Consider the following 14,758-nt stretch of genomic DNA (forward strand, 5'->3'; position numbering starts at 1 on the left):
AGGTTTCATTACGGCGGCGTGCGCCACGAGAATGCCCAACATCCTATATGTAGACTAAAAATGGGCGGCATCAAAATATTGCCAAGCTGAGAGTTTTACAGCGATTGCTTTGTAAATGTTAACGCTTTGTTTTTAAACCGAACTGAAGAAAACGTACAAAGAAAACATTTTTGTTTGATAAACGATTACGTTACTTTTTTTTATTTTCAGAGTTGCAAAAACAAAAAAATCATACAATTGAAAAAAAATGTTCAAGTAGATTCGATGGACCTTTCAAGACCAAAGTTTTTACCTAAAACTAAAAGCTTCGTCAATAAAACGAGTATTTGCAGAAAAAAACATTATGAAAAACATGCAATGTTAAAAAATCTCTTTGCACTGTACTAAAGGTAGGCACTGTACTAAAACACCAACAACAAAGTACATGGGTAATGAAAAACAAAGAAAAGTATAGCATAACTACGACATACAATGCATACATACATTACTGCCCCTCCTATACAGGGTGGATTAAGACCACTGCACATATACCATACCCAACTATAAACAAACGGGAGTATTATGTTCCCGGTTGTAAGTAAACGCATTATCATGCAATGGGGCCATGACGACTACTGGTACGGCCATAGTTATAAGAAAAATAATGGGTACGGCAAAAACTGGATTTAAAAAAACAGGTGATGAAAAACGGAGATCTTTTTGTATAGGTTGGTAATAAAAAAAAAAACTAAAAATTACAACTATGACATAAAATGACATAGTGCCGTTGCAGACGGACGAAATTTACAAAAGTGCATTTTTTTAGCCAATTAACCAAGTGGCATATTGCATTTTAGATACTCTGCACATAATTGCCCTACCTACCGATTTGGATTAATAACATCGTACATAATATACCTCTATATAAATTGGAGTGTTCTGCCATTATAGATACAGAAAAACTACTGTCATATTTTCATAAATATCAAATATCATTGTTATTCATCGAGCTCTTGCAAGCAGCCTGCTAGTTACTTAAGAAACTAATTGATTCGCCCGGGATGGTGACAGGAGACCGGATGGCATGGTTTGGTGCCGTTGAGGTTGGCACGGCCGCTACTTGCGTTGACACACTGCCACAAACACACCTCCAGGACACCAAGTAGAAAGACAGCTGCTGCTATAACTGCGGCCGAGAGCCTCAGTATCTTACTAATATTATAAATACGAAAGTTTGTGATCATTACGCTTGTTAGGTACTCTTTTACGCAAAATCTACTGTTGTTATAAAATTGTATACACTGGTAGAATATAACCTGGAATAACACAGAGTACTTTAATTCCGAAATTCCCACGAGAGCTGAGAGAAAGACCTGGGGCGCAGCTAGTGATATTATAAAACTCTTTCAAAAAAATATATTAAGATGCATTTTAATGTACAACACTAGTATTGTGTTCCTGGTTGTAAGTAAACGCATTAGCTTGCAATGGGGCCGCGCCGGCCATTACTCGGAAAGCGATTGTTTGCGATCGACATTTCTGATGTGTGCCATGTTTGTCGGAACTCCTGTGGTTACACATGGAGTACGCGAAATGGCTTGCTCTGGCGGATTGATTGGACGTGTTTCAAGGTGGGGGAAGTTTATTGGGCATTTTTTTGGGCATGTATCAAAAAGAAACATCGATAAATATATTGATAAATAAACCATGATGTTATAAGGAAAAACTGAAACTTAATAATTCCACATACCGATACTGTCATATTGTGTTTCTCTACATCTCCTCTCTCTATATAGCTCTTAAATTTAATAAAACATATCACCTATAATAATCTTTTTTGACGAGACGAGCCTTAAAACCAGAATCGACCATTTTCAATTTTTTTAACAATATTTGTTAGGCGGTCCGGGTCAACTACACAGTTAACTCTTATTAGAATCGTACATAGTGCGGAGTACACCTAAATCTAACTGGGAAGTTATATCGAAATTGCCAAGTAACAGATTGGTTGAAAGCCAATTTTCTACTTGGCAAATCGAGCTTGTGATTCAATTTTCAAAATTGCGTTTAAAAAAAATATAATGTTTTCACTGTAGACGTGCATTACATTTGTTGTTACATATAAAAGTGTAAGAAATTACTTAAATTGTATTTTTTCATTTCTGTTACAGACACTTAAGGTATTCGAGGTATAAATCAAATAATAATTTAAACCTATCTAAATATGTACAGTGTATTATTGCATTCTAATTGATTATCATCTTCAGCCATTTTAGTGTCTCCACTGCTGGTTCACTGACCCTCCTTATGAATAGATAAGGAGAAAATAATTGTAGATACCAAATTCATTGTACATGTTCTTATTACGTAATTTTTAATGAAATTGAATTTATATTTAAAATCATTTTAATTAAAACGACATTATTGTGTGAACCGGGAAACATCAATATCAGAACAGCTCCTCTTCAGAAAATATTTCAAGAATATACATAAATCATTGAATCCAATAACTGATAGTCCTTTTATTAACCACTGTGTGCCACTGATTTATCACCGATACTTATTGGCAATAAATTATTATTGTTGAATTAGTTGCACATAGTCAGGAAGGCAGTTACGTTCCTCGCATATACTAGATTCAGATTTATGTTTAATGAGCACTTTGTTAACTTGCACATAAATCCTGAAAGGCAATTTGCTTTTGACCATCATTCTATCTATAGATATTGACAATTTTCTTCTGATTGGCAGTAATTTACAATCAATTTATTCTAAATTAAAACAAAAGTTCAGAAAGAATGTTTCTTAAAAACTCTTCTAATTAAGTAACACAAAATAATTATTCAATGTAATACTTACATTTTCATTGTTTCGTAAACTCAGGAACAAGCTCAAGAACAAGAAAACACGCTAGAACACTGAACTAGTATTTACATAAACGACACGAATTTCTGTACACAAATATGAATGCAACAAAGTCTTGTATTTATAATAACAAATAACAACTGGTGGTGTAACGACACGATCGCTTTATACAACAGGCGGACACCATAAGCTTCGGAACGTAGCTTTCGAATACGGTGTTTTTGTTTGAGTGAAAGAGCGGGACGGAGCAAAAAACAACATAAAGTTTCGGTAGACTTCGGCCTTCTCCGTGAGTACGTCTGGCGAGTTCAGAGGTTATAATAACACGGAATAGCCTTAAATAGAAGACGTGACGCCGCATGCAGACGAAATAAATCATATACATATCTCTTGGAATAAATCTGGATTTAATGTCACGCTTTAGTACCTTGGGATGAAAATTTGAATAAAACGATTAAAAAATTTGTGTTTGACACAATAACTTGGAGGCCACAAGAGAAGAAAGACAAAACACAAGAAAAAGGCAAGACTTGAATTTATGTTATTGCAATTAAATGCTCCTAATTTGAAAAAACAAATTAAAACCAAAATGAGGATATAGTGATTGTTACAAAGAAAAAGAATGTAAGTAAAAATAAAAATGAGGCAAAAGTACAAACAATAAATAATGAGGCAAAAGTTCGAACAAAGTCTTTGTAACCATATGTATATTTTCGCATGAAATGAGCACAATAGAAGAAAAAGTAAATAACGAATGCCAAATCAGCATGTTTGGACTTCAGTGACTTTTAGATATTAGCGAAAGCACTTAACTATCAACATAGTACCACTTATAATCCCATATATCTGGTAGTCGCGTCACGTCCGACCCTAAACGTCGCGCTAATGCCCCCATTGTCATCCCTTGATTGTGCATCCTGATAACCTTCCGAATGTTTGATATTGGTAAGACAAAATGGCTTCTATTTAAAAATAAATAAAGTTGAAATTCAGTTGTTGATAGAAGGAGTGAAGAATGAAAGAATTCTTAACTCTTGGAATACTTATCAAAGATACTATCACTTTTTTAACGTATTAACTTTTAGAAAAATTAAAGCACCAGCTTTACATATAAGATTTTGAAGTAATCTAACATAAATAGGCCAATAAAACGCTGCACTAGGAAATCATCAAAACATAGGTCAATCAGATGCAATATATCACTATAATATTGTTCTTTGTGTGTTAATATTCGACGCTATTGATCCACATTATTCTCACGACTTGCATCGACATTGAATGGACGCATCGGAAACAGATGGGGGCGGCATTGTGGGGTTCGGATTGTGCCGCCAACAGAGATGGACTGGATTTTATGAAATAGTCCAATTTCAGACCAATTTTAAACCAGGAACTCAAGTTTAAGCCCAGTTTTAGACAGCCCACGACGCGCAGCCAACACTTTTGACTCCAGTAGTATTTCACACCACGCCATCGTAAATAGAAGAATCTGTACTAAGCCGTTATTCGACGCTGACAGATTTTTTTATTGGAACTTTTTTGGACGGATTTAATGAAGATTGGTTTTTACTGCAACGACTTGAATGGGTAATACGAGAAACACGATGAAAAAAGTTTGTTTGGATTGTTTGAATTTTTTAGATATTTAACCAAATATAGCTAATATAACTTCGTGTGTAAGTACCAATATTAATATATTTTTACTAGACTATTAAAACAATGGAGTTCAGTAATGTTGTAGATACATTTTAACAGATGCCCACATAGTAACATAAATGTTACTGTTTCAACCTACAATAATGTTCTACGTACCTACACCATACACAAACTTTGGAATTCCAATTCTTTACCTGTTGTATTTCAGTTCTAAGAAACCCCTGCTGGCGCCGACAGAAGTTCCACAATCCTATCTCGCGTGCGTGCGCGTGCGCAGTGTTTACGTGGCCAGCTGTCATAATATCAACCACAGTAGCCAGGTATAACTAGACTGCTTCAGTTTAATCACTAACATCTATATAGCATATTTGCATTTGTGATAATATGTAATAACTATGAATCTATTTTTTTACGCAAAATTTTCTTAAACCTAAAAGGAACACTTTAAATAGGTACTTTTTGTTAATAGGTAATGTCATATGCTGACCTGAATTACATAATGCATAAGCTTTTCTATTATAATTAAACATAACAAGTTCATAAAATGCATAACCTAGAGAAAAACGCTAAAGAAATAAGAACAAATATTTCAGTCATAGATTACGAAACATGGGAAAGTCAGCGCCTGGAATGAAGTTGTATATTTTTAATAAGTTTGATTTATGTGTGGCAACACAAACAACGGGTTCTCATCCCACAACGTAATTGTATATAAGAATATTTATAAACATTTTCCATAAAAACTTTAAACTTAATAATTTTTTTGCCTATACCAGTTTCGTTGTCTAAAAACTAGACCGGTTTTGTCTAGAACATCGACCCGAACTTTAATGCCTTTCGTCTAGATTTCGCCGTGTTTCTTCTGGTTTATTAGAATTCTAAAATTAAATAAGTATTACCTTCTCAACGCAGCCAGTTAATATTCTTATGATTCAATTCCATCATTAAACTCGCGATCTGACTCTGTCTTCCCTATAAGGGATAAAGATGTAGGTTTATCTGTAATTATTACGTGTAGGTATATAATAATATCCGCCACAAAAAAGTATACATATTTCCTATAATCCATTAAAGCCTTTCACGTAAATATTAATTTTATTTTATTTATGTAATACTTTTTAATACCTATTAATAAACACATAACAATATTTTTTTCAATTTTGGAATAAAAACATACTCCAAATCCTTTTATAAAAATTATAAACCATAATTGGAGGTATTGGCATCGTATATGGTTCGTTCAATAAATAAACAATTATACCAAAGCATCCAAACTTCCGGAACAAAGTTTGTTATTATTAAATTTGGGCGTGACTGTAGCTTCTTATCGGCCATTTATCAGTCGCTAGATGGCCGCAAAAGACGCAGGAATTCCTTTCAGAGCATCGATTATAATAGGTCCAAATTTAATAGGACTGATTATACTGAGATCGCTGCTCAATATTTGATCAAACAATCATTTCAAAATGTTTGTATGAAAGGTTTTCTAAGTGCTATTAAAATTGATCCTATTCGAGAATGAATACCTTGCTTTTATCTTCGCTTTATCTATATGTGTATATGTTATAAATATAGTCCCCACATCACCTATAACACAAGTCGCGAACTTACTTTGGGGCTAACTTAGTGTGTGTAGTTTGTCCCTATATATTTATTTATTTATTCGCTCGATGACTGGAAGAGTCGATGGATGTCTGGAAGCAAGAGACCGCGCCGGAAGCAAGTTCAGCGAACGCTTAATGTAATCATAACTCGAGGCGTCTTTGTACTAGATAAATAAGTTTCAACGTACTTTAGGTTCTTAGTAAATTTACGAAATAAAACAGGAATCAAATATCGTCAATTTTTTGTATCTATCATCAATAAAAATACTTATAGGTGTGCCATACCTGACTGGCAGGAACTCATAGCCGAAACTACTGGGTGTAGAAAGCTGAAAGATGAGCTCATTGGGCACTAAGAACATAGGCTTTACAGAAATTGTCACGTGATCGGGAAATATAGCATTTTTCTCACGTACGAAGTCGCGAGCAAAGAAGCATTTTTCTATTGCTATACACTTTCTACTCAAATTCAGTGAATATACCCATAATCAAGATGAAAGTATTGCCACATATTATCTCAGTACCAAATGAAGCGGCGATTGGATGCATTTAAAATTAATCCCAATTCATTTCATAACATATCTATTGTGCTTGTCATACCGGTTTGTTTCTTGACTACCTACACAAATACTTACCACATCAGGTAAATTTTAAAAGGTTCATAGGTACCTTAGATCATTAGGTACATACATTGGTTTAGACCAACCTACGTATTCACACATACCAAATTATTTAGGTACAATTGTGTTACGAAATTCGACCACACATTTCTACTTCCTCTCCATGCTTGGAAGTTATTGCGTCTTAATATGTCTGCCATTCTTTATCTGTGTCAGAAATAGCGCTATTATCATGCCACAAGTCTTCCCTCCGTCGTCGTCGACAGAAATGGGTACGGTCTGACCAAAAAGTAGATTTTTTCAGCGCGCCATGTTTAAGTCCACAAGTAGAATAATAAAATATGTTGGACGACTTATAAACTAAACAACCTACAGCAAATCAAGTGAAAGTCTAGTAGACTGATCTTACACTGCTTCTATTTGAAGTGGAGTTAAATCTAGATTTAGTTTCACTCGTGTGTCCATAGCCATGAAATGTCCGGTCCCTTTCCCATGAGTCGTCGGTCGTTGCGTGACCGACATACACCCTACGCAAAGGTAAGTTTTTTATTGTAGAAATAACTGGTTTGTTTACTAACAAAGAAATTAATGCGACGCATGAAAAATATTGATTGAATACATTTCGTTTTTGGGGTAACAAAATTTAGTTACGGAATTACAACATTCACATTTTCATAGTTGAGTTTTAATAATGTTTTAGATCTAGTGAAACAGAAGTAGGTACATAAAACAGATAAATATGCTACAGAATTCCAGGAATAATAATGAAAATGCACTTGAATGCACTAGAATATCTTGAACTTCATTGTTATTATAATGTATCAAAAAATTTAAAAGCAAAAATCTACCTCACTGCATGCCAGTTAAAGCTTTTTATTTGTATCTTGTACATCAAATGAAAATGGCGTCTGTTTTGGTAAAAGATATCCGTCACGGCTACACATTATGCAAGGCGTTTGAAAAGGACCGCCCGCCGGATATTACGTAGCGACTCCTACACGCGGGTATACAACACATGGTGGATTAAATAGAAATACCGAGAATTTTCGTAAGTCATTATATGAATTTCCGACCAACTAGGTTTATTCTATAAGTATATTTTATTTTGGGCTAAGTCTGAGACTTCTAAGTATATCTGGAACACAAAAAAACTCCACCAAGATTAGTTTCTGTAAATCTTCATAAAAAGCAAATAACAATACAAAAAATACCTACTCATATTTAAATCTATGATTTTATCTTTATTTGTGGAACTTACATTAAGAGCTATTGAAGAATACTGGAGATTCAATTGATAAATAAATGACATAAAACAGGAATGTAATTGAGTACTTCACATTCAAAATTGGGCAATTGAAGCAATTTAAAGAGTATCTTGGCGCATGCTCAGAGGAAAAAGAGGGCGCGATTGACTATTTTCCAACCGTGCGATTAATTGACATACATTGCTTTGTTTCTTCGTGAGCTATGCGTCGAGCGAAAAGATAAAACCAAGCAATGTACACGATGTTCGTCCTCACTTTGGCCAAATGTGTATAGAGGGTGCGGTAGACAGTCTGCCGCCCTTCCTAGGGGTGGCTGGGGTCAACGTACGGACCAAAACAAAGCATGCACCACCTGTAGCAACTCGCCGATGGTATACCGATCAATAAAACCATACAAGTCATTGCTATAACAAAGAAATTTGACTAGTAATAATTAATAATTTAATTACGGAAAAAACACAATACGTGATTATTATTTTTTTTTTAGGAGGCTTTTTCTCAGAGCCAGAGTCTAATATAAAATTTTCTTAAGATGTTTTAATCCCTAAAATTTTATTTAGTACAAACAAACCCAAACAATGAGACGATCAGTCAAAGATCTCTATAAAACGATTTGCAGAATTATTGACAACCGCATCTGTGGCGTGTTGGTTTCTGTCCTCGAGTCCACAAAAGACGGGATAAGAACAAGGCCATGATAGCAAATAAGTAATAACAACATTCCCAAAGAGGGTTGACGTCAAACAATCGGCCGGTCAGGAAATCGTAGACGAATGAATGTTCAAAATTTAAAAATTTTGAAACGGATCCCGGACTTTCATGCGCCATTTCGGAGAATGAAACAAGAAACACACGAGGATGAGAGATAATAAGAACCAAAACTCTGTTTTGACAAAACTTTTCAATAATAATAACACTTGATCATGACTTAATTAAGTTATAAAAGCAAACATTTCAGTGCTCCACATTGCAATCGCCACATAACAGACGGTAATGAACGCAGACCGAGCGGAAACTATGTCAATATGAATTCCAATTGTCATTTCTGTTTTTCCAACGAGATCTGATACGTTGTTTATATCATTCTTCCGTTTCATTCATTCAGAAAGAATCTCGCGCATTGTTAAGATTTACAATGATGCAGCCCTGGCACAGTACGTAGACTAGCAACGTAAAATATCATAGAAATTGTATAAACATAAGGGTTATGAAAATAATTTCGCATAATATAAGTATTAAGTATTACTTCCATCAACCGGTAAATTTTTAGTAAAATAACGGGAAGCACGAAAACATTTTAACTTTTTAAATCAAGATTAATCGCACCGCCTCTCGCCTAATTTCCAAATTAAAATAACAAAACAAAATACATTCAACATCATACAGTTCTCATGTATCTAAAAACAAACCATAATTTCCCGCATGTGGTTCCTATAAATTTTTCAAAGTTGATCGTTAGGTTGGATGTAAAACAAAAACGAATTGTCACTCTCGAGTGAACTCCACAGATTAATTAGATGCTTCCCGAGATAGTCATGGTGGATGGGTGGATGGTGCACTTGTGAAGGGAGAGGGTCACATTAATTACAGGCTTAAATTTATTGGTAGAGCTTGATTAAAAAGTTTAAGCTTAGGCACCTGAGTGGTACACCTAACTTTTATGGTGAATTGCACCAGTCCAATTTGACGTTGACTTTAAACAAAATGGCGTACTTTGCATTTGCTGTACAGGTTAAAAACTCTTAAGATTCCATATAAAAAAATTGAATTGGTTACACGAATGCCAAAATTAAAAAAAAATTGCATTGTGTGATTTTTGATTATTTGCCGATTTATTTATATACCTATTAAGATACCTAGCGTGCAGGCACTTTAAAAGAGCTTTTAAAATATAAGACATACCAATCACAAGTTGGTAATTCTACGCATCTCATCCTAAACCACGCAACTTCTTCCAAATTGAAATAAACATTAAAAGTTTAAATAAAAATTAACATTACCTAACTTAGCAATAAACAAGAGTTTATTGCTGCTTTATATAATTTAGGTACAAGTCAAGGTGTGCAACTAAAGTGGATACTAAAATATAATTCAATGAATTTAACAGCTAAACGATAAAACCGAAGATTGCCTACATCCACCTGCGTAATATAGCTGCATGTTACAGTCATTATGTCATGCAACGGGCCTTGAACTCCTACCACATGGAAATTGCAGTCCTGCTTTAGACTGGTTTAAACAGTTACAGCCCGCTGCGATTGTTTCGATCTTGACTAACTAAAACTTCTATTAGTACATGTGATACTAAACTTATTATTGTATACAAGTGATTCGATTTTTTCTTCTTATCGATGCTTCTTATCGAGCGACTTGAAAAAAATAGTTGACGTCATTCTGAATGGGCAATTGCATATGTAACATATTTCAAAACCTTTTATTGAGTATTAACCAAGTTTATCGACCCCCAAATAGCCGGAACTTACATTTAAATGTGCTTCTTCTTCTTGCACGTCATAGTAACTCTAAATAGGCAATGCATTGCTTGGAAGAAGGTAATAAGTATTTTTATATACGCTTGGCAACACATTTTGTAATATAAAAAGAAAAAATACCATTGTCATATTTTCTCACAGTCAACATAAAATCCTCATTATCAACGAGACTAATAAAAAACAGACCGTTTTAATGCTGATTATCACGCCATCGAAACTTTGTAAAAAAAACTTTGAAAAAACCATCAATGACGCAAATCGTATGCAGAAGAAGAAAATCGCGAAGCGAGAAACGACAGTAATTATAATGGTTAAATTGCAATTCCGTTTCTGCGTAGGCCTTATCGGATTAATTTATTAAATAATATTATCAATATTAATTTCTATGTGACAACTGATAAAATATAGGTCTAACATCTACGATTACAGATTAACATTATTAAACAAACGCCAGGCCGTGCTGCTGAAGTGGGACCCCGCAAAAGAACTAGGAGCCCAAGTACCGCTATTAAATAGATTATAGAATATTTTTTTACAATACACTAGCAATTTTTTTTTAAATACCTGATAGTACTTTGAATATTTTCATATCTTCTCCACTGTCATTTGAGTAACTCTGTGGTATGAATAAACAAGAGTTACATCGCCACTCACGCCCCAGTTGTCTTACATTCTTGCAGCAATGGATCCGCGGCTTAAATCGCATAATTGTGGGAACATCAGTGTTGATAAAGCAGTGTTTCATCACAACACCTAGACTGAATCTGAAGAGTGAAAGAGACAAATATATAATTGAGAGCATGTCTCGCTCTGTCCATGTCTACAGACCTTGACCGGTCTCGGATGGCTGCAAAATGATTGACTGCTGCATTCAAAATGACAATGCGCCATTTTTGGACTCCACGCATGTAATTGTATTACAAAAAAGTTTATTGCGTAATTTAGCAACCTGGGATGTGCCATTGTGTGGTCTTTACGATTCATCTTGCGCAGAGTAATTATAAAAATACTTAACATTTCAGGAGTTACGTACAGTATAATTCTTTATTCTTACAGAGCCAAACTCGTGGGAAAAATTTATCGACTTTTTGTTAACTTATCTATTAAATTCTTACCGATTTGACTGTCTTATTTTTTTCTCCTTTCATAAGTATCTCGTAATCTATAAAATTCCACCGTAAGCAAATATAGGGTCGGTTGTATAAGTAAACTTTGACGTTAATTTACCTAAACCTGCATAGAAAAACGCAAAGTACGCCATTTTGTATAAATGATGGGGGTGCGCATATAGCGGTGAAATTCTAAAATGTCTTTAAAACTAGTTCTGTTTACTTGAAGATACCTCTTCAAACCAATATGAACCAGCGCCGGTTTGCCTTACTTAGTCAATGCAGTCACTAACAGCTCCATTTCATTTACATGAGAAAATGTTCATTGTGATCGGCTCGTGGCCGCATTATGCAGTTATTGTCGTCGACGTAAGTGGCACAATATGCTCGGTAACTAACCACACAATCTGAGCCTTGGGCGATATCCATTCGACTCTTATAGTAACTATTAACTGTAGATCGGGTACCTTGTGAAGCGCTGAACGTAATCACCGGTAATAAGAAATACTTTAAGTACTTAATTTTGCCCGTGGCTTGTAATAGGTATTGCTTGGATACAAGTTCAGGTTGAAAAGGTACACCGGTTGTGTCGTGAGGTTGGAAGAATTGACAACATTTATTTACTATGCGTTCGCGGTTATCAATATTATAACATATAAGAAACAGTTCGCTAAGAATACAGCAATAAATATTACATGGCAAACTTATATTATAAAAACAATAAGGGCGTCGCCACTCTTAAATTATAACAAGAAAATGAATTTCAAAAATACTTTTGAAAATTTATTTTACTGCGCGACAAGAATTGTTGTTATCTGAATTAATTTGGTAGAACGCTCTACTACAAAGAAAAGACTAACTCTATGGTAGACTAAACTGAGTATTGAGTCTTAAATCTATGATCCAATTATAGTAACATACGAAAACGGCTCTAGTTTCAGTGTGCTGGTTATTTACGTTAACTGTTATTTTTATGGACAACAATACAATTGACTTGACTACAAGAATATTCGAAAATGACAAAACCAATTACGGCCAATGATTATTTAATGTCGTCTCTAATTTTTGTTTACCCGGTTTTACCTATGTAGGTAACCAATAATATAGTAATCAAAATATATATAAAGCATAAGAAATACAACATTTTATTTCCCGGCATAGAGTTCACATGTGGTAAAATCAAAAATAGAAAAAGTAGTATCTGTTATTCCCACGCAACAAAGAAAAATATATCCTCAGAGGAATGATAATTTTAGTACGGGTTAGAATTTAATTCTTAGTAACATTGTTTCAATTCCGCTGAAAATGGTTCACATATATAATGAATTACTTGGAAACGGAGATGTTATTATACAAAAATGAAACTTGTTTGTCAGCTAGCGGTCGCTTTCTAAGCTTGACTTGTTAGAACCAGCAGTAATTTCTGTTTTTATCATACCAACATGATTATATATAGGTATATTGGTACATAGGTACATTTAAGTGGTACTTTACTGGTTTAATTAATAGCAAAAGCTTGTTAGAAAATCTCGTTCAAATGTACTTTGTAGGGATTAGATCTCTGACTTGTTGGTCCATAAACAAATACAACAATACTCACGATTTCATTTTCATGGGAAGATGATTACTTGAAGAGTAGAAGCATTGTCCATTTAGCAGTCCTTTTATAAAGACGCGCACTCACTATACTCAAGAAATAATCCAAGTTTAATTATCACAATGTTATACAAACAACGGTAAATAAACAGATATCGTTCGCCTCAATACTTCAATATTAAAAAAAATAATGTTAGATTATCAAATTGGAATTAAACACAGAAATATCTCGTTCGAATTTAGAATTGGCGGGAACGCGCGATCTATTCCGAAGCCCGGCGCCAACTCGCGGATGGCGCGGTGTTTCTGCACACAAATCCTATGGCTACAAGCATAGCTACAACCACGGGGCCCATTGTGCCATGGCAGACACGCTCACCCTCCTATTCTATAACTAAAGCCATAGATTTCCTCTATAATAGAGCAAATTTGGGCATACTTTCCACATTTTATGTTTACGTTCTCAATGTTCAGTGGGTGTTAAGTGGGTTGCAGATTTTTAGAAAGTAAAATTGATCTGAAGGTGTGACAGACAGATTCATAATTATTATGAAGCAAATGTATTGATCAATAATATTGAAATGTAGGTAGAGGTACGATTATTACATATTACAAAGCAAAACCTTTTTCAAATGCGCACGGTTTTTTTTTTCTCCTAACAATGCTAGTGCCGTTCGCTGTCCGCAATTAGCATTTGAATGTTTTCCTCTCTCAATAGACCAAATAAATATATATACAGCAGTGATTAAAACGTGGCCTAGATATCGTCCAGCGAAAGTTCCGATATTTTTAGAACATAATCTAGTTATTTGAAAGACTAGATTTATTGAAATCATTATCATTTTGCGTATGGGGAGAGGATCATTTTTTTTTTGTTGCTATTAGTAAACAATAAGAATTTTTCAAAACATATTTTTTTATTTATAAATAAAAAATTGAAATGAAAGTAAAAACCATTTAGTAGGTACATCATTTTTTGAATTTTGTTATTTCAATATCTACATGCTTAAATTGTTATAGACCATTGTAGTCTATGAATAGGCACGCTAAAAGTACTTACACATGCGCGTGCCTTTATAAGGGGTGTCTTGCACCCAAACATGACGGGGTGGCCAGAGATGCAACTCAAACATGAATCAGAAAATATAAAACTGCAACTAAATAATGGCTGACATTTTATGTAAAGATTTAAAAAAATTAAGGTAGCCGCAAAATGGAAGCCACAGTCAAAAATTATCTTGATAAAATATTCTGGTACAATACCTTTCACCTTATATAGAACTTACTTCTACGCCTTTAAATGCCATAAATTCTACGCAAATATTGCATCGGCACTATGGTAAATCCATTCAAGTACTACGTAACGAAAAATATCTTAAAATTATTTAATTTTCCTTATCATGTAAGCCTCTGTACTTTACTTAATGTACACAAGTTATGATAATAAGTAAAATGGAAAGATCTTCGTAGGCTAAATTTAAGGAATGAATGAAATAAAAAAATTTTGTAATATTTCTCAAATGCCACATCCAAAATTCAGCAAATACTGTATTCCTTGTAACCCGTCTCCTC

The sequence above is a fragment of the Plodia interpunctella genome, chromosome 4 (assembly GCF_027563975.2).
Source record: "Plodia interpunctella isolate USDA-ARS_2022_Savannah chromosome 4, ilPloInte3.2, whole genome shotgun sequence".
Taxonomy (NCBI): domain Eukaryota; kingdom Metazoa; phylum Arthropoda; class Insecta; order Lepidoptera; family Pyralidae; genus Plodia; species Plodia interpunctella.